General features: G+C 45.8%; 1 protein-coding gene across 1 annotated transcript in view; it reads right to left on the reverse strand.

Moving 5' to 3' along the window:
• GPBAR1 (G protein-coupled bile acid receptor 1) overlaps window positions 1-16,606 on the reverse strand; it is a 33,901-nt gene extending 17,295 nt beyond the window's left edge. Inside the window, exon 1 of the mRNA XM_089654823.1 lies at window positions 16,508-16,606. The gene's annotated coding sequence lies outside the window, so the exon portion shown is untranslated. The remainder of the gene's footprint in view (window positions 1-16,507) is intronic.
• Between the last annotated feature and the right edge of the window lie 5,526 nt (window positions 16,607-22,132).

The raw sequence follows: 22,132 nt of genomic DNA on the forward strand, positions 1-22,132 counted from the left end.
TCGACTTGGAGCAATAGCAAGTAGGGTTCTTTTTTTTATTTAAAATATGTTTTTCTTCCATGTGGGAACTGTCACACCCTCAATCCTAACCAAGCTGAGACTGCCCAGGCATACCTTAATAAGATGCTGGTGGGAACAGCCACATTGCAAGGGAGGATTTTTACTTTCCGCAGAGTTCAGCTTTAAGAAAATCAACAGTAATGTAAGTCGCCATGTGCACAGAAGAAGAGACATACTATGCCATATTCAAGGTGGTATGTTCCTGTGGTCATGGCGATCACATCAAACAGGCTGTGAAAGGAAACAAAAGGAGCAGAGGAGTCGTACGGGAAGAAAAAAAAGAGAGGGTGTGGGCTGGTCATAGATCCTAAGTGAATCCAAATGAGATTGCTGTCACCCGTTTTCAGATGACGTCACTCAGCTGGGTCCAGGCTGGGGAAAGATCCTGACTTCAAACTCGGAATCCACCCCACAGTCTGGAGCTGCACCTGGCTCAGCCTCTCAGCGATCCGATGAGAGCCTGAGCTAGCCTCTCCCTCCCCCTCCAGAGCCCAGCGCTCCAGTGACTGGAGGGCCGAGCAGAGAGCGGTAACTGACAGTCACCGCTCTCTGCTCAGAACGGCTGTGAGAACTCAGCGATCCGCGGTCATGTGATCATCAAGTTCTCACACTTAGAGCCGGCGGGGGACAGATGCAGCATCCACCTATGTAAGTATGATTGCAGAAAAAAAAAATAAGTCCATCCTTCTTTTTTAATGCAGAACTGAACCGTATTCAAGTACTGCAAACTGAAAACGCTATTCCAATCATTTTTAATATTCAAAGCAAACACCCCCATTCATCCACGTCTCCAGGCTTTATTTTGTTGAGAAATCACGTTGGAAAACACCCCTCCCCCTTGCAATTATAGCTGTGGCCATCTTGAGTAAGGGCAGATGATGCATGTAGCATTTACTTCTTGGAATCCATTTGCCCTTAGCTCAGGCATGTGCAGGAAGGAGGGTGTGCTTAGCTGAGAAACCCCTCCTCCCCTCCTGAAAACTTCTGGATTGTATGAGTGTTGTATCCCCCCTCCCGCCCTCACTTTTGATGTATCTTATCTGTAGCCCTTTTTTTTTTTTTCTCTCAATCCATTCTAACATTCTGCTTAAACTTTGTGATTTTTAATAGTACTGCTTAGACCTTGAAGAAGGGGACATACCCCGAAAGCTTGTCCTCAAAATTGTATGTTAGTGCAAATAAAAAAAGTATCACGGACAGTACTCAATTGTTTCTGTATGCCTAGGCCAGAAACCAGGAAGTAACCGAAGAAATGCAAATAAAAAGTTTTCAATAAGTAAATATGACATACTTTCCTAGAGTATCTATTTACTAATGCTAGCAGCATAATGATTAAAAATAGTTCCTTCTGACTGAGATTAGTTCCGCTTTAACTACTGAAAATACTATAAATATATAATTTAGGAAGCAGTGTGGCTTAGTAGTAGCACCACTGCCTGGCAGCATTACTAGGGTTTTCAAACATGATATTACCTGCATGGAGTTTGCATGTTCTCCCTGCTACTGTGTGGGTTTCCTCCGGGTCCTCCAGTTTCCTCCCACATTATATATATATATATATATATATATATATATATATACTGTATAGATAGATATATGGACAATGTAGCATTCTTTTTTCCTGTAAATACACAATGGTGTCCTGTAATATAGGGGTCGGTGAATAAATCACAAAGATTTTTACTTCTTTTGTAAGTATGAAGTGGGGGTTTCCTGACCACGGGACTCCATTCTCCATCGCCTGCATGGGCGGAGTCTGTTGGGGACTTTCGTATCCGCTCTGATGAGTTGTACTGTACGTGTGTATGAGTGGAATGCCAGGATTGTGTCCAGTGTCCATCCCAAGCAGATTGGCTCTTTAATAAATGGCTCATGAAATTATCTGAATTCCGTCTAGGTTCACACCTATGCAGCTTGCTTTTGATCTGTTTCTGCATTGTGTTGCGTTTTTGCACTTGCGGGTCTGATGCGTTTTGCATTTTTTTACTTGTTGCTAGGCAGATTTAAAAAGCAAAGCGCAGCAAAAACGCAGCAAAAATGCACTACATGCTCTCCTGCCGCGTTTCCATTGAATTCTATAGAACCCAAAATGCAGCTTTTTGCGTTCAAAAACGTCCCTGACCCTTTCCAAAAAACGCACTGGGTGAAAATGCGGAGAACGTGTCCTAGGAAATCATGTTAAATGGACTGTACTGCGTTTCTGCAAAATTATTATTATTATTATGCAGGATTTATATATTATTATTATTATTATTATACAGGATATATATAGTTCCAACAGTTTGCTCAGCGCTTTACAATATTAGAGAGACAGTACAATTACAATACATTTCAGTACAGAAGGAATAGGAGGGCCCGGCTCGTGGAGCTTACAATCTAAAGGAAGGGGGAGGTGATACAAAAGGTGATAGCAAAATGCTGCGGAAAACGCTTAGGTGTGAACCTAGGATTCAGGTCCAGCGATTTTTGCAGCCACTAGATGCTGAAAATCCCTGTGGTAGGCACTGCTATTCCAGCGATCTTCAGTAGCTTCTGGGTTCCTTGCCACCGCCATGCAAAGTGTTCTGTGATTGGATGAGGTGACGATTGTGACGTAACTGCCCTTTCACCTATATCTGGTCTCCCCAAGGTGAGAGGATATAGTGAATGCAGGGTTCGTGAGAGCGGATATAGTGAATGCAGGGTCCGGGGAGAGCGGATATAGTGAATGCAGGGTCCGGGGAGACCAGATATAGTGAATGCAGGGTCCGTGAGAGCGGATATAGTGAATGCAGGGTCCGGGGAGAGCGGATATAGTGAATGCAGGGTCCGGGGAGACCAGATATAGTGAATGCAGGGTCCGGGAGAGCGGATATAGTGAATGCGGGGTCCGTGAGAGCGGATATAGTGAATGCAGGGTTCGGGGAGAGCGGATATAGTGAATGCAGGGTCTGGGGAGACCAGATATAGTGAATGCAGAGTCCGGGGAGACCGGATATAGTGAATGCAGGGTCCCGGGAGACCAGTGATAGTGAATGCAGGGTCCGGGAAGACCAGATATAGTGAATGCAGGGTCCAGGGAGACCGGATATAGTGAATGCAGGGTCCGGGGAGACCAGATATAGTAAATGCAGGGTCCGGGGAGACCAGATATAGTGAATGCAGGGTCCGGGGAGACCAGATATAGGAGCACTTTAACTGAAAAAAATTTTTTTTATGCTGCTGAGTACACAGAGCTCACTACACGCCATGTGATGCGGGTTTATATCAGTTGTCTATCATCCTGGGAGTCACATATGAATGCAGGGTCCGGGGAGAGCGGATATAGTGAATGCAGGGTCCGGGGAGAGAGGATATAGTGAATGCAGGGTCCGGGGAGACCAGATATAGTGAATGCGGGGTTCGGGGAGAGCGGATATAGTGAATGCAGGGTCCGGGGAGAGCGGATATAGTGAATGCAGGGTCCGGGGAGAGAGGATATAGGGAATGCAGGGTCCGGGGAGAGCAGATATAGTGAATGCAGGGTCCAGGGAGACCAGATATAGTGAATGCAGGGTCCAGGGAGACCGGATATAGTGAATGCAGGGTCTGGGCAGTTGATCCAATCAGAGAACACTTTTTGGCTCTAATACAGGAGGTGTGTCACCAGCCAGATCACCAGGTGAAAAGAGAGGGGAAAAAAGCCAAAAAAAAAGAAAAAGATTGGTGAACTGCAATATATTACATGTAATGCTGCTTTAAAAGGAAACATACTCTGGAAGCTGTGATTAGAATGACATCATCTATAGTAAAAAAAAGATCTATATATAAGAATATAAAAGTGCAAACAACTACAAAGTAACAATAGCAAATCTCTGAAAAAAACGAGGTCATGGGCTGCTGAGATTTGCCGCATCAAACAGTACCCGACGCGTTTCAACTTTATTTTTGGGTATAGTGGTGGTTTTGATGCTCATCAAATAAATCAGGAAATTGAACCACGTGCTAGCATAATTCACTTCCTCCGCCGCTGAAAAGGAAGCAATCTTACAGATTAGAATAATATTTTTCTTTTCATTCTGCTCAATAAACACGTGAAGATTTGTTGTACCATCTTTCCAGAGGTACCCGCTCCCACTTCCACTGCGATTACCTAGGTGATCGGAAGCGGAAGTTGTCCTCTCCCCTTCCCTCCCCATAGTCTTCTGGGACACGTGACAGGCCCCAGAAGACTATGGGGCCATTCATACAAAGCGCAGTGCTTCTCGCAGCCGGGTGCCCACACTGAAAATGCCGGTGCGGGGGAGAGAAGACAGACGGTGAAACCAGTGATGGTGAGGACACCGCAGGACCGAGGGACAGGTAAGTGGTTGTATGTTAAAAGTCAGCAGCTACAGTTTTTGTAGCTGTCGACCTTTATTTTTTTTTTTTTTCAGGTGGAACTCCGCTTTAACTACTTGCCCTCCAGAGGATTTCCCCCGCTTCCGGACCAGGCCATTTTTTTTGCGCTACGTTACTTTAACTGACCATTGCGCGGTCATACAACGCTGCACCCAAATGAAATTTACGTCCTTTTTTTCACACAAATAGAGCTTTCTTTCGGTGGTATTTTATCATCTCTGCATTTTTAATTTTTCACGCTATAAACAAAAAAGACCGACAATTTTGAAAGAAAAAACAATATTTTTGACTTTTTGCTATAAAACATGTCCAGTAAAAAATGTTTTTAAAAATCACATTTTGTCATACATTTAGGCCAAAATGTATTCTGCGCTGTGTCTTTGCTGGATGGGCTAAGTCTGTGCTGGATGGGCTGTGTCTTTGCTGGGCAGGATGTCTCTTTGCTGGACGGGCTGTCTCTTTGCTGGACGGGCTGTCTCTTTGCTGGATGGGCTGTCTCTTTGCTGGATGGGCTGTGTCTTTGCTGGATGGGCTGACTCTTTGCTGGACATGCTGTCTCTTTGCTAGATGAGCTGTGTTTTTGCTGCGCAGGATGTCTCTTTGCTGAAGAGGCTGTCTCTTTGCTGAACAGGCTGTCTCTACTGGACGGGCTATCTCTTTGCTGGATGGGATGTCCCTTTGCTAGTTGGAATGTCTCTTTGCTATATGGGGATGTCTGTTTGCTGGACTGGGATGTCTCTTTGCTATACAGGGATGTCTCTTTGTTGGATTGGGATGTCTCTTTGCTGGACTGAGCCATCTCTTTGAATATATAGGGGGCACTGTGATTAGATCTCTAGGGGCACTGTAATGTAAAGGGGCATTATGATATCAAGGGGACTGTGCTTTAAAGGGGCACTGTAAAAATACAGTGCCCCTTTATATCACAGTGCATATTCCATCATCATCTGTTCTGCGAGCGTCCTTGCTAACCCAACACCCCCCTGGAAAAATTGGCTACTCAGTCTATCAGTCTAAAAAGCCCAGGCCTGACTGACACAGTAATAATGGCACTGGGCAGGAAGGGTTTAACATCTGGGGCGATCAAAGGGTTAACTGTGTGTATGTGCTTTAGTGTGTAAGTACATTGCTTTGTATGGCTCTGCTATGCAGGAGCTGACGGGAGAGATCTGTATTGTTTACATACAAGTTTTTCCCCTGTCAGTGATACTCGGCAATCACCAGGTGCCGGTGGGGAATCACCGGCCGGGACCCGGTGATCGACAGCCGAGGCCATGAATGGTGTAGGCGCCCCCTACCCAAAAATGCTAAATCACGTGATTTTTCTCAGCCATGCTGCATGCCGCCCTGTAGCAGTATAGCTGATATAGGGCAGCTGGGAAGCGGTTAATGTTAACTGGTTTGCGCCCAGCCTATTGTACAATGACAGCCAAAAGTGTGTGTGTGTGTGTGTGGGGGGGGGGGGGGGGACCGCTGTCATTCTGGGAGGATGTCATATGATATCTTCCCATTCTCACTGCACATACATGTGAAACGTGCAGCGCTGCAATCGTTGGTCCCTCGGACACAGCACATCACCAATCAGGGTAAAGAGCCAATGATGTTGGCTCTCTAACATGTACTCAGCTGTGTCCAATCCTGTATTTAGTGTAATATGTTTCTATTTCGTATGTAGCGCATTTTTTATAATAAGAAGAAATGTGAACTGGATGGGCTTTTGTCTTTTTTCAGCCAGACTAACTATGAATGCAAAAAAATCTTATTGGAATATTCACGCTACGCTTGCTAGAATAAAAATGAATGAATACGAATCAATTCAGCTTATTCATTATATCGTTACATTATTTTGAATGCTTCAAACATGAACAAAGGCCCAAACTATTGCGTCACATCATCCAAACAAGTGAATAAAAGATGGATGCCAGCACATGGAGTAACATAACTTCTGGGAAAAGGTGAGTCACATATCACCTATAGAGCCACCTAAGAGAGAGACCGTGGATTATCAGCAACATCCAGCGGGTGGAGGAATATCTGGCTTGACCTGACCTTTAGGAGCTACCAGTGGATCTTATAGAGATAACTTATCTCTAAATGCACAGATACACTGTGCATCTGGTGAGTGCACAGCCTTATCCTTTTCACGTTCACTGCATGGAAGCAGCACTTTGAAGGAGAGAAATTATCACAAAGACTGTTTTTGCACTGCATGTTACTCTGCTTGTGACATAATGTTTGGGATCACATTAGTCACTTAACCACTTTATTGATATCTTGGATGTTTTTTCACTTATATACTTGTGATATAGCGCCGCATCTTTTATATTTCAAGTTAATAAAAATGAATTTGTTGTTTCCATATAAATTATTTTGGTGAAATTTGTTACTATTGTGATTCGGGGATTCAAATACATAGTTACATAGTTAGTCTGGCTGAAAAAAGAAAAAAGTCCATCCATTTCAACCATAGAAAAACAAGTTATAATCCTACACCCACAGTTTATCCAGAGGAAGAGAAAAAAAAAACCCAGCAAAGCACGATCCAATTTGCTCCTGCAGGGAAAAAAAATTCCTTCCTGATCCCCCGAGAGGCAATCAGATATTCCCTGGATCAACTTTACCTATAAATGTTATATCCAGTTATATTCTGTATATCTAGGAAGGAATCCAGGACTTTTTTGCAGCAATCCATTGAGCTAGCCAGAACCAACTCTTGACGGGGTCTATTCCACATTTTCACAGCTCTTACTGTGAAGAAACCTTTCCATTACATGTGAGTCTCTAAATCACATAGCGCTGTGGCCCCATGGCAAGGTTTAGTAGTTTGTTTTGTCTAGGGGAGAAGCAGTTTTAATGACCTGAACTTTCACTTCCCCAGTGCACCATTCCTTGGTATCATCATGTCCAGTGGAATGCTATGGACCCTGCTTTGGACTTGATTATTATTATTTATTACAGGTACATATATACAGGGGCGGACTGACCATTTGGAAACTCGGGCACTGCCCAAGGGCCCGGGGTCAGTAGGGGGCCCCATGAGATGCCCCTGGTACCTTTTTCATAGGCTTTTTTGAGTTTGGGCAAGGACCAGGGGCCCCATGATCCCCTATTGCCCGGTGGCCCCATGAGTTGTCAGTCTGCCCCTGCATATATAGCACCATCAATTTACATATATAGTACATTCACATCAGTCCCTAACCCTCAAGGGGTGTACAATCTAAGGTCCCTAACTCACATTCATACATACACATACTAGGGACAATTTAGACAGGAGCCAATTCACCTACCAGTATGTCTTTGGAGTGTGAGAGGAAACCAGAGTACCTGGAGGAAACCCACGCAGGCACAGGGAGAACATGCAAACTCCAGACAGATTGTGCTGTGGTTAGGATGTGAACCAACGACCCGAGTACTGCCAGGCGGAAGTGCTAACCATTTAGCCATTGTACTACCTGCGGTGACATCAGAAACCTAGACAGCTGGACCATGTGGGGAGAAAACACTGCAGGGATCAGTCTTGCTTTGGAGAGGAGAGGAGGATCAAGTAAGTAAATCTTTTTTTTCCCCCAAGACCAAAAAAGAGCAGGCACAGCGCCACTGCAAGGGATAATTTCTAAGTTGGCCAGAGTTGGTCTTTAATCTTTTGTTTAGAGGCAGGGAAAAAAAACAACGCCGGACACCCCTAAAAGCAGTGTTATATCCTCAGTGTGCGTGAGGCCTACAAGATGAGAGTAGAAGATAATTGCTGTTGCTAACTTTTTTTTTAAAGTTGTGAGCTCTGGGGCTGTCATTCTTAAAGTGTTATTAAACCCCGGACCCTGCATTCATTATATCTGGTCTCCCCGGACCCCGCATTCACTATATCCGGTCTCCCCGGACCCCGCATTCACTATATCCGCTCTCCCCGGACCCCGCATTCACTATATCCGCTCTCCCCGGACCCCGCATTCACTATATCCGGTCTCCCCGGACCCCGCATTCCCTATATCCGGTCTCCCCGGACCCCGCATTCACTATATCCGGTCTCCCCGGACCCCGCATTCACTATATCCGGTCTCCCCGGACCCCGCATTCACTATATCCGGTCTCCCCGGACCCCGCATTCACTATATCCGGTCTCCCCGGACCCCGCATTCACTATATCCGGTCTCCCCGGACCCCGCATTCACTATATCCGGTCTCCCCGGACCCCGCATTCACTATATCCGGTCTCCCCGGACCCCGCATTCACTATATCCGGTCTCCCCGGACCCCGCATTCACTATATCCGGTCTCCCCGGACCCCGCATTCACTATATCCGGTCTCCCCGGACCCCGCATTCACTATATCCGCTCTCCCCGGACCCCGCATTCACTATATCCGCTCTCCCCAGACCCTGCATTCACTATATCCGCTCTCCCCGGACCCTGCATTCACTATATCCGCTCTCCCCGGACCCTGCATTCACTATATCTGCTCTCCCTGCATGGGTTTTCTTCGGATACTCGGGTTTCCCCCGGATACTCTGGTTTCCTCCCACACTCCAAAGACATGCTGGTAGGTTAATTGGCTCCTGTCTAAATTGTCCCTAGTATGTGTATGTATGATGTGAGTTAGGGACCTTAGACTGTACGCCCCTTGAGGGTTAGGGACTGATGTGAATGTACAATATATATGTAAAGTGCTGTGTACATTGATAGCGATATATAAGTACCTGAAATAAAAATAAACTTCATATAAGGGGATTCTCTGTCCCTTCCAAGTGTTATAATCTGACAATAGTCTTGAATGGGATGAACAAATAAAGAGCCAAATGTATTCTCCGTGTCAAAACCAGAAGCCTGAGGGAATGGTGAGATAATGATCTATAGCAGTGATGGCAAATCTTTCAGAGACTGAGTTCCCAAACCGCAATCCAAAACCCATTTATTTATCGCAAACTGCCAACACTGCAATTAAACCCGAATACTGAGGTTTTGGCTTAGAAAAAAACAACCCGTACATTAATATATTTTCTCTTAAAAGAAAAACACAATAACAGAGCTTTGACCACCAGCACAAAGGGGGGCAAAGTTCCACTGACCACCAGCACAAGGGGGGCAAAGTTCCACTGACCACCAGCACAAGGGGGGCAAAGTTCCACTGACCACCAGCACAAAGGGGGGCAAAGTTCCACTGACCACCAGCACAAAGGGGGGCAAAGTTCCACTGACCACCAGCACAAGGGGGGCAAAGTTCCACTGACCACCAGTACAAGGGGGCAAAGTTCCACTGACCACCAGCACAAGGGGGCAATGTTCCACTGACCACCAGCACAGGGGGGCAAAGTTCCACTGACCACCAGCACAAGGGGGCAAAGTTCCACTGACCACCAGCACAAGGGGGGAAAAGTTCCACTGGCCACAAGCACAAGGGGGGCAAATCTCCACTGACCACCAGCACAAGGGGGCAAAGTTCCACTAGCCACCAGCACAAGGGGGCAAAGTTCAACTGACCACCAGCACAGGGTGACAAAGTTCCACTGACCACCAGCACAAGGGGGACAAAGTTCCACTGACCACAAGCACAAGGGGGGCAAAGATCCACTGACCACCGGCACAAGGGGACAAAGTTCCACTGACCACAAGCACAAGGGGGGGCAAAGATCCACTGACCACCAGCACAAGGGGGACAAAGTTCCACTGGCCACCAGCACAAGGGGGACAAAGTTCCACTGGCCACCAGCACAAGGGGGCAAAGTTCCACTGACCACCAGTGCAAGGGGGCAAAATTCCACTGACCGCCAGCACAAGGGGGCAAAATTCCACTGACCGCCAGCACAAGGGGACAAAGCTCCACTGACCACAAGCACAAGGGGGGCAAAGTTCCACTGACCACCAGTGCAAGGGGGGCAAAGTTCCACTGATCACCAGCACAAAGGGGGCAAAGTTCTACTGACCACCAGCGAAATGGGGCAAAGTTCCACTGACCAGCAGAGCAAGGGGGCAAAGTTCCACTGGTCACCAGTGCAGGGGGGCAAAGTTCCACTGACCACCAGCACAAGGGGACAAAGCTCCACTGACCACCAGCACAAGGGGACAAAGCTCCACTGACCACCAGCACAAGGGGACAAAGCTCCACTGACCACCAGCACAAGGGGACAAAGCTCCACTGACCACCAGCACAAGGGGGGCAAAGTTCCACTGACCACTAGCACAAGGGGGCAAAGTTCCACTGACCACAAGCGCAAGGGGGGCAAAGTTCCACTGACCACCAGTGCAAGGGGGCAAAGTTCCACTGACCAGCACAAGGGGGACAAAGTTCCACTGATCACCAGCACAAGGGGGACAAAGTTCCACTGACCACAAGCACAAGGGGGACAAAGATCCACTGACCACCAGCACAAGGGGGACAAAGTTCCACTGGCCACCAGCAAAAGGGGGCAAAGTTCCACTGACCACAAGCACAAGGGGGGCAAAGTTCCACTGACCACCAGTGCAAGGGGGCAAAGTTCCACTGATCACCAGCACAAGGGGGCAAAGTTCCACTGACCGCCAGCACAAGGGGACAAAGCTACACTGACCACAAGCACAAGGGGGCAAAGTTCCACTGACCACTAGCACAAGGGGGGCAAAGTTCCACTGATCACAAGCGAAATGGGGCAAAGTTCCACTGACCAGCAGCACAAGGGGGGCAAAGTTCCACTGACCACTAGCACAAGTGGGGCAAAGTTCCACTAATCACCAGCACAAAGGGGGCAAAGTTCCACTGACCAGCAGCGCAGGAGGGCAAAGTTCCACTGACCAGCAGCACAAGGGGGGCAAAGGTCCACTGACCAGCAGCACAAGGGGGGCAAAGTTCCACTGACCACCAGCACAAACTAAAATCTTGTATTAAAAAAAAGAAATGTATTAAAACTCACAGCCGGTCCAATATATATCTTGGGGTTGCGACTTGTGACGTCATTGCCTGGCGCTGCAACTCCTTTCTTAACATGCACTTGCTCCCTATGTGCGCTGTTATCCGATGCCCGGCTGTTGAGGTGGCAGAGAGGGCTCTGTGTGCCCGCTGCGGCATACATGCCATAGGTTCACCACCACCGATCTATAGGTTATCTCAGGAAAGAAAGTCTATAAGGGCTCATGTACACTGCAGCTGATAAACTCACGTTTAGGAGCTGTTCTGCGTTTTTTTCAGCAGCCCCTGAACTCTCCCTAATGTTTCCCTATGTGTCCATGTACACATCTTCATTTACAGTCGTTTACGGGCAATTGAGTTTACAGTCGTTTTTTTTAAATGCAGAAAACATGAGTTCAGCAGTCGATTTTATCAGCATTTCAAAGCAAAACGCTTGTAAACGCGGCAAATCGCGTTTATAAGCGTTTGAAATTTTCTTTTTTTTTACTTTTTTCATCGTGAAAAATGCATGCAAAACGTTTTCAAGGTACTCAGATGGACAAAACACTGAACACAGGATGTTCCTACCAAGCTTGTCACACATTGTAATGACCATTCACACCTCAGACCTCTCCCACCCTTGGAAACAAAACATATGTTAATGACCATTCACACCTCAAATTCCTCAGGAAGACCCCCTGCCAGGTGACCTTAATGACTTCCTCCACCAGACACCTTTCCCACCCTTGGAAACAAAAGAAATGTTAATGAGCAACTCACACCTAAGCTAATCTCAACACATACTTCTGTCTCTGCTTCTGCTCTCTGTATTTCTCTGAAACAGTCTGAAATAGGTAATAATTTACCACTTTTCAGTGCATTCTGGGCATTTGGGAGGTTCTTCTGCGCTTATCTTTAAAAAACGCTTCTAAACACAAACGCACATAAATACGCATAAACGCATTATGGAAACGTGGCTAAACAGACGTTTTTTAACCTACGTTTTCCAGCAGTCAGTTTCCATCATTTAGAAGTGTCCCGTGTACATGGAGCCTAATGCCCCATACACAGGTTCAGAAAATCATCCGAAAAATGCCGCTTTTGAAGCGATTAAACGATAATCTGATCGTTAGTACACAGTTTTCATCCGAAATTATTTGAAAGGGACAAGCACGAACATTTTTCTCGTACGATACCAGATCGTACGATTTTCGTTTAATCAGTATAGTTTTCATCTTTCATCTGAAAATACAATACAAATACATGACATCACTTCCAAATTGGCTTTCTGTCGTACGAAAATATTCGTAACGTTTGTAACCTTTTCACTCTCCATACATGACCAGCATGCAAAAAAAAAACAACAAACAGATGATCATTCGTCCAATATTGTCATTGTGTGTATGGGGCATTAAGTGGGGCACACACTATGAGAACATAGAAAGAAAAATTCCGTACAAGGCACGATCGTTTGATTTTCGTATAGTGTGCACACAGTTTTTGAAACCCAATTCAGACTTTCCAAATGAAAATTTTTGAAGGAACAAGCTCCAAAAGTTTTCTCGCACCAGAACAGAACAATTTTCGTTTAATCGCTTGCCCGCCGCCCATAGCAAAAATACTGCTACAGGGCAGCAGGGCTGCACAAAATCACGTGTGTGTGTGTGTATATATGTATATACAGGGGCGGACTGACAACTCATGGGGCCCCCGGGCAATAGGGGATCATGGGGCCCCTCTGTATCCTTGCCCAAACTCAAAAAAGCCTATGAAAAAGGTACCAGGGGCATCTCATGGGGCCCCCTACTGACCCCGGGCCCTTGGGCAGTGCCCGAGTTTCCAAATGGTCAGTCCACCCCTATATATATATATATATGTATGGGATTTTGCAGTTCCGGGTAGGGGGCATGCGTACGCCCTACCCGTGCTGTCATTGGCGGCTTCAGCTGTCAATCACCGGGTACAGGTGATTCCCCGCTGGCAGTATCTATACCACCATTTGTAGACGTTATAACTTTCACGTAAACCAATTAATTTACACATATTTTTTTAAAAAATTTTTTAGCAAAGACATTTAGCAGAATACATTTTGGCCTAAATTTATGACGAAATTTGATTTTTACATTTTTTTAATAGCAAAAAGTCAAAAATATTGTTTTTTTCTCTTATTAGCACTGATCAATGTATTGGTGTCGCTGGGGAGGTCAGTGACACCAAGTCAGTCCCCCCCCCCCAGTGTCAGAATGTCCGCCACAGTCCTGCTATAATATGTTGATCACCATTACTAGTAAAAATAAAATAATTTTAAAAAAATCCCAGTATCTATACCGCCATTTGTAAACGCTATAACTTTCACATAAACCAATTAATTTACATGTATTTGTTTTTTTTTTTGTTGTTTTTTTTTTTAGCAAAGACATGGAGCTTTACATTTTGGCCTAAATTTATGATGAAATTTGATTTTTTACATTTTTTTAATAGCAAAAAGTCAAAAATATTGCCTCCCGCAGTCCCGCTATAAATCATTGATCGCCGCCATTACTATTAAAAATAAAATTAAAAAATCCCAGTATCTATACCGCCATTTGTAAACGCTATAACTTTCACATAAACCAATTAATTTACACGTATTGGGATTTGTTTTCAGCAAAGACACGGAGCAGGATACATTTTGGCCTAATTTTATAACAAAATTTTATTTTTTTAATAGCAAAAAGTAAAAAATACAGTTCCCCCCAGTGTCAGAATGTCCTGCGCAGTCCCGCTTTAAGTCGCTGATTGCCGCCATTACTATTAAAAATAAAATTTAAAAAATCCCAGTATCTATACCGCCATTTGTAAACGCTATAACTTTCACGTAAACCAATTAATTTACACGTATTGGGAATTTTTTTTAGCAAAGACACGGAGCAGAATACATTTTGGTCTAAATTTATGACAAAATTTGATTTTTTTTATTTTTTTCTACTGGACATGTTTAACTAATTGCCGACCGCAGATAGCTGAATGACGGCTGCACTGCGGCCGGCCAGTTCTGGGTGGACGTCATGTGACGTCCTCCCAGAACGCGCTCTCCTGCGCGCCCCCCAGGGCGCGCACCCAGCGATCTCCGTGATCGCTGTGTCCTAAGGACACAGCTGATCACGTGACGTGGTAAAAGGCCAATCACAGCGTCCTTATACCACGTGATCAGCCGTGTCCAATGACACACTGATCACCGGGAAAATGCAAATGCCGGTTCTCGGCTGCACTTTCCTCACGCTGTCAGATTGTGAGGAAAGTACTGCCGAAAACTGGCAGTTGTCAGAGCAGGGATCAGCACCGATCATCAGGGCACTGATCACCAGTGCCCTGATGATCGGTGCCCAACAGTGCCACACACAAGTTCCGCCCACCTGTGCCCAGCAATGCACCCACCTGTGCCCAGCAGTGCGCCCACCTGTGCCACCCAGCAGTGTCACCACCTGTGCCCAGAAGTGCCACCTACCTGTGCCCAGTAGTGCCACCCACCTGTGCCCACCAGTGCCACCCACCAGTGCCCATCAGTGCCACCAGTCAGTGCCCAGCGATTGTGCCAGTCAGTGCCCAGCAGTGCCGCCAGTCAGTGCCCAGCAGTGATGTCAGTCAGTGCCACCTATCAGTGCTGTCTATCAGTACCTATTATCAGTGTCGCCTATCAGTGCCACCAATCAGTGCCACCTATCCGTGACACCTCATTAGTGCTTCCTATCAGTGCCGCCTATCCGTGCCACCTCATTAGTGCCGCCTATCAGTGCCCATCAGTGCCACCTATCAGTGCCCATCAGTGCTGCCTCATCAACGCACATCAGTGAAGGAGAAAAATTACCTGTTTGAAAAATTTTATAATAGAAACAAAAAAACTTTTTTTTTTTTCAAATTTTTTTGCACTTTTTTTGCTTATAGCACAAAAAGTAAAGTGCCCGGCGGCGATTAAATGCCACCAAAAGAAAGCTCTATTTGTGAGAAAAAAATGATAAAAATTTCATATGGGTACAATCTTGACCGGGCAATTGTCAATCATAGTGTGGCAGCGCTGAAAGCTGAAAATTGGCCTGGTAAAGAAGGGGTATAAGTGCCCGGTAGGTGAGGGGTTAATAGCAAATAGTCAAAAATATAGTTTTTTTCTCAAAATTGTCGGTCTATTTTTGTTTATAGCACAAAAAATTAAAAACACACAGGAGATCAAAAACCAACGAAAGAAAGATCAATTAGAGGGAAAAAAAGGACATAAATGTAATTTATGTACAGCGCTGCATGACCGCGCAATTGTCAGTTAAAGTAACGCAGCGCCGCATCGCAAAAAATGGCCTGGTCAGGAAGGGGGAGGGCAAGTGGTTAATGTGTACGGTTTTCGTACGAGAAAAGTCGGATATGAAATGCAGGCCATAGACGGTTCGAACAACGGCCAATTTTTCATCCGAAAAACGAAACATTGTTCGTTCTGTAATCTGATGGTGCCACCAATGATTTAAAAAATCGGCCGTTTTTCACAAATTTTCCAGCATGCCCGATAAACAAAATGAGGAGGAACCCACGAAAATTGGCCGATGCCATTTCCCCACTAACAGTGCGAAAAACGGCTGTTTATTTTTAGACCGAAAAATCGGCCGATTTTTGAACCGTCTATGGCCTACAAAAGACTGCGCATGATCAGAAACAATAAACAACAACAACAAAAGCCTCTTTCGTAAGAGAATTTTCGTACAATTAGTAACCTCCTCAGTTTCAACTTGCTGTGAAAGATCGAGGAAATCCGAACAATTGTTCGTCTGATTTTTTTTATAGTGTGTACTGGGCTTTAGGCTGGCCATACATGATACAATTTTCCTTTAGATTTACCAAAAGCATATAATCTGAGGTCTGACCTAAACAGTTCCATTTGTGTGCAATCAGGCGGGCCCTTGTACTACATAGTTGAAGGCAGGGGCGGACTGACCATTTGGAAACTTGAGCACTGCCCGAGGGCCCGGGGTCAGTAGGGGGCCCAATGAGATGCCCCTGGTACCTTTTTCATAGACTTTTTTCAGTTTGGCCAAGGACATAGGGGCCCCATGATCCCCTATTGCCCGGGGGCCCCATGAGTTGTCAGTCTGCCCCTGGTTGAAGGTGAATCTAAAGGAAATTGAACAAAAAAATTGTATAATGTATGGGCAGCTTAAGGGTGTGATGCAGGGTTGCGTCAAATATTTTTCGGGTTTGGTTAGGTGGTACCTTGGTGAGAAGGGAGGGTTGAAGCATCCCGGTGGAGTCCTGCAGTCTGCCCAGCTGTGGCTCCGCTCTCTCCGTCTGCCTGCTGACAGATGACTTCTCTGTCTCCAGAGTCAGGGGAAGTGTTACTGTAAGTTCCTCCACCCTGATCATCCTCCTGCGTCCCTCCTCCTGTCACCAGACTGGCTGATGGCTTCCCATGACACGAGCAACGTCTGAACCCAGAACCGTCATGTCATTCAACAGAATGAAGGAGATACTTTGTAGCAGATTTCACACACAGGATTCTTCTAGGATACTAAAACCTGTTGTCACCAGCGCAGGGATTGTGTCCTGATTTTTGATACTTTTTATTCTTTTTAACATAGAGCTTTTAGCCCTGGTTCACACTGGATTCCACTTTGAAATTGGGCGAATTCACTTGAAGTCGTACAATTTCTAAGCCGCAGGTCTTCAGGGGCAGCTTGGCAGATATCTGTGCGATTCCATGTACAGATGTCTATGCCAGACGCACCTGAAATCGCAGAAAATAGGGCAGGAACCTATTTTTCAAAACTGCGGCTCCGCAAAGTCAAAGTCAATTCGAACGGTTCCAGTGCCCACAATGGGGTGCAACTGGTCATGCGATTTGAAATTGTTAAGGCCAGTTCACACCAGAACACAATGTGGGAAAGACACGTTACTTTATTTATTTATTACAGGTACTTATATAGCGCTGGCACTTTACATATATATTGTACATTCACATCAGTCCCCGCCCCCGAGGGGAGTACAGTCTAAGGTATACTTGCATTGTTCTCAAGGCGCACTGCATCTGCGATCTGATGAGGGTTTCGGTACATTGTTAATGGCACCCCAAACACAAATCACAAACGCAGTCTGTCTGTGGGCACCAAATCGCATGGTACTGCAGTCAGGGGCGTATTTACCAAAAGGCAAACAAGGCATTTGCATAGGGCAGCATCTTTCAGGGGGGCAGCTGCATTTTTCAGGGGGGAAGCGCCGCCCCCCTAAACAAGGGATAGAAGAAGGGACGCGTGCAGCATGGGGACCAGGTGGGATCTGAGAGAGGCTGCAGGCTGCTTGATGGTGTGTGCAGAGCCTGACTCCTGGGGATGTCCGAAGCTGTGAAGGTGAGTGTCTTCTCATTCGCCGGGGTGAGGTTGGGGGGGTTGCCAGTGTATGGGGGGCGGTGGTAGTGGAAGGCTCTCTCGGGTGGGGGCTAGGGTGTTGGTCAATGTTAGGCTCTCTCGGGTGGGGGCTAGGGTGTTGGTCAATGTTAGGCTCTCTCGGGTGGGGGCTAGGGTGTTGGTCAATGTCAGGCTCCCTTCGTGGGGGAGGGGGGTGTTGGTCGGTGTCAGGGTCTCTGCATGGGGGAGCCGATTTTTGGGTTGCATGAAACCTAAATACACCACTGACTGCAGTTCCATGCGATTTGGTGGGGATCCTTTTTCAGAAAGTAGCAGTGCATGCAATACTTTTTACTGCATTCCAGTGTCATTTGTAGCCCATTCCAATGAATGGGTTGCAAGATCACACCACATGGGAACACACATGAATCGCACCGTGTTCCTGTGCAATTTAGGTGTGAATCGGCCCCAATACAAAGCTGTAGTTTGGTACTTTTGAAAATAAGAAATCATAAATAAACACCTTAAAAAAATCCAGACCAGGGGCGGACTGACAACTCATGGGGCCCCCGGGCAACAGGGGATCATGGGTCCCCTGTGTCCTTGCCCAAACTCAAAAAAGCCTATGAAAAAGGTACCAGGGGCATCTCATGGGGCCCCCTACTGACCCTGGGCCCTCAGCCCCCCAGTGTCAGAATGTCCTGCGCAGTCCCGCTTTAAGTCGCTGATTGCCGCCATTACTATTAAAAATAAAATTTAAAAAATCCCAGTATCTATACCGCCATTTGTAAACGCTATAACTTTCACGTAAACCAATTAATTTACACGTATTGGGAATTTTTTTTAGCAAAGACACGGAGCAGAATACAGTTTGGCCTAAATTTATGACAAAATTTGATTTTTTTATTTTTTTCTACTGGACATGTTTAACTAATTGCCGACCGCAGATAGCTGAATGACGGCTGCACTGCGGCCGGCCAGTTCTGGGTGGACGTCATGTGACGTCCTCCCAGAACGCGCTCTCCTGCGCGCCCCCCAGGGCGCGCACCCAGCGATCTCCGTGATCGCTGTGTCCTAAGGACACAGCTGATCACGTGACGTGGTAAAAGGCCAATCACAGCGGCCTTATACCACGTGATCAGCCGTGTCCAATGACACGCTGATCACCGGGAAAATGCAAATGCCGGTTCTCGGCTGCAGTTTCCTCACGCTGTCAGATTGTGAGGAAAGTACTGCCGAAAACTGGCAGTTGTCAGAGCAGGGATCAGCACCGATCATCAGGGCACTGATCACCAGTGCCCTGATGATCGGTGCCCAACAGTGCCACACACAAGTTCCGCCCACCTGTGCCCAGCAATGCATCCACCTGTGCCCAGCAGTGCGCCCACCTGTGCCACCCAGCAGTGTCACCACCTGTGCCCAGAAGTGCCACCTACCTGTGCCCAGAAGTGCCACCTACCTGTGCCCAGTAGTGCCACCCACCTGTGCCCACCAGTGCCACCCACCAGTGCCCATCAGTGCAGCCCAGCAGTGCCCATCAGTGCAGCCCAGCAGTGCCCAGCGATTGTGCCAGTCAGTGCCCAGCAGTGCCGCCAGTCAGTGCCCAGCAGTGATGTCAGTCAGTGCCACCTATCAGTGCTGTCTATCAGTACCTATTATCAGTGTCGCCTATCAGTGCCACCAATCAGTGACGCATATCAGTGCCACCTATCCGTGACACCTCATTAGTGCTTCCTATCAGTGCCGCCTATCCGTGCCACCTCATTAGTGCCGCCTATCAGTGCCCATCAGTGCCACCTATCAGTGCCCATCAGTGCTGCCTCATCAACGCACATCAGTGAAGGAGAAAAATTACCTGTTTGAAAAATTTTATAATAGAAACAAAAAAACTTTTTTTTTTTTCAAATTTTTTTGCACTTTTTTTGCTTATAGCACAAAAAGTAAAGTGCCTGGCGGTGCTATTTGATCTCCTCTGCATTTTGTATTTTTTGCACTATAAACAAAAAAGACCAACAATTTTGAAAAAAAACCCAATATTTGTGACTTTTTGCTATTAAACATGTCCAGTAAAAATGTTAAAAAAATCAAATTTCATCATAAATTTAGGCCAAAATGTATTCTGCTCCGTGTCTTTTTTTAAAAAAAAATCCCAATAGGTGTAACTTAATTGGTTTACGTGAAAGTTATAGCATTTACAAATGGCGGTTTATTTTTTTTTACTAGTAATGGCGGTAATCAGCTCCTGATCCTTAAAAATCCCAGTCTATATACCGCCATTTGTAAACACTATAACTTTCATGTAAACCAATTAATTTACACCTATTGGGATTTTTTTTTTTAAAAAGACATGGAGCAGAATACATAAATTTATGATGAAATTTGATTTTTAAGTTTTTTTACTGGACATGTATAATAGCAAAAAGTCAAAAATATTGTTTTTTTTTATGTTTTTCAAAATTGTTGTGTTTTTTTGTTTACAGCGCAAAAAATAAAAAATGCATAGGAGATCAGATACCACCAAAAGACAGCTCAATTTGAGGGGAAAGAGGACATACATTTATTATGGATGCAGCGTTGCATGACTACGCAATTGTCAGTTACAGAATGGCCTGGTCAGGGGGGGGGGGGGGGATCCTCTGGAGGGCGAGGGGTTAATTTACACATCAGCTCCTGGCAAGCCAGGCAAGGTCCTGGAAGGTTCTCACACCCTGATGATATTCAACATAAAAGGCTTCTTAGATTAAAAAAACAAACAAAAAAAAAAATCAATATTTTTAACAACATTCTTTGTCGCGGAAGGCTTCATCGAACACGGTTCTGGATGTTTGACCGGATAGAATTCCAGCTCTGTGATTGAGAGGCTCATTATACACCTTCCTAATTGCACATTTACCTGCTTCCTGCTTGTCCCTGGAAACACGGCCGGCCGGTATAAAAACAGATCTCCAGCAGTGCGGCCGATTCCTGAACCGCTGTCAGTTCTTATCAGAGCGATTTGTGAACCGGCTACACCCTGATCACCAGCCTGCAGTTTGCTGTATCAGATTGAAGGGGAATATATGTGACTCCCAGGATGATCGACAACTGATATAAACCCGCATCGCATGGCGCGTAGTGAGCTCTGTGTACTGAGCAGCATAAACAACTGCATTTTTTCAGTTACAGTGCTCCTAAACCCCAGACCCTGCATTCACTATATCTGCTCTCCCCGGACCCTGCATTTACTATATCCGCTCTCCCCAGACCCTGCATTTACTATATTTGGTCTCCCCGGACCCTGCATTCACTATATCTGGTCTCCCCGGACCCTGCATTCACTATATCCGCTCTCCCCGGACCCTGCATTCACTATATCCGCTCTCCCCGGACCCTGCATTCACTATATCCGCTCTCCCCGGACCCTGCATTCACTATATCCGCTCTCCCCGGACCCTGCATTCACTATATCCGCTCTCCCCGGACCCTGCATTCACTATATCCGCTCTCCCCGGACCCTGCATTCACTATATCCGGTCTCCCCGGACCCTGCATTCACTGTATCTGATCTCCCACAGTACACACAACATGGAAATGCAATTATTTTAGTAAATATAAACTGCTTAATACCTTTTCTAATCAGCAGTATATAGCAGTCTTTGACTTCTATCAGTGTCCAGCTGAGCATAGGTTAAAGCTTGTAGGAGTTTTCATTCTGCTCTTGGAGGATGCAGAACCCCTGACCTCTGTCTGGACAGTGCTGATTGGCCCTGTGCTGATCACATGCACTCTCCCGAGAAAAAAAAAAAAAAAACCTCTCTAGCAATACACACCAAACTGAGCATGTGCAGATTGTCTACACACAATGTGTGTTATCAGGAGGTAAGAGGGGTGCACTGTAAGAAGAGGAGGATCAGAGAAGACAGGATCAAACAGCCTTTTTACACAATGCGGAGGATTAACCCCTTAGGTTACACAGTGAGTATAACAAGCATGCTTTACTGCTAATTTTACTATTGTGGGTTCAGTAACACTTTTGAAAAAGTAAAAATTATTACATTTAGAAAAATGTAGAATAATAATAATATAAGGCAAGCTCATCATAGAGTTATTGTCACATTAACTGACACATACTGAAAGATAAGAGGGGGGCACTGTAAGAAGGGGAGGATCAGAGAAGACAGGATCAAACAGCATTTGTACACAATGCAGAGGATTAACCCCTTAGGTTGCACAGTGAGTATAACAAGCATGATTTACTGCATCTACAGACTGATTGTACTGTTGTGGGTTTAGTAACACTTTAAATACATTTTTTCCTTTTTTTTTGCCCCCCCATCATTTTTTTTATCTGATCTACTCTGGCCTCATTCAGCCACTTCCTGTCTACATGCACTCTCACAAGCATCAGCTGCCCTTGATGGTGACAGCATTTGATCAGGACAGGGCTGCAAAAAGGTTGCAATTGCAACAGAAGATTAAAAAAAAATTTAATTTTAAAAGAGAAAATTTATAAATATAT

Source organism: Staurois parvus, unplaced genomic scaffold (assembly GCF_062004578.1).
Source record: "Staurois parvus isolate SC_StPar_1 unplaced genomic scaffold, SC_StPar_1.0 ptg000803l, whole genome shotgun sequence".
NCBI classification, from domain to species: Eukaryota; Metazoa; Chordata; class Amphibia; order Anura; family Ranidae; genus Staurois; species Staurois parvus.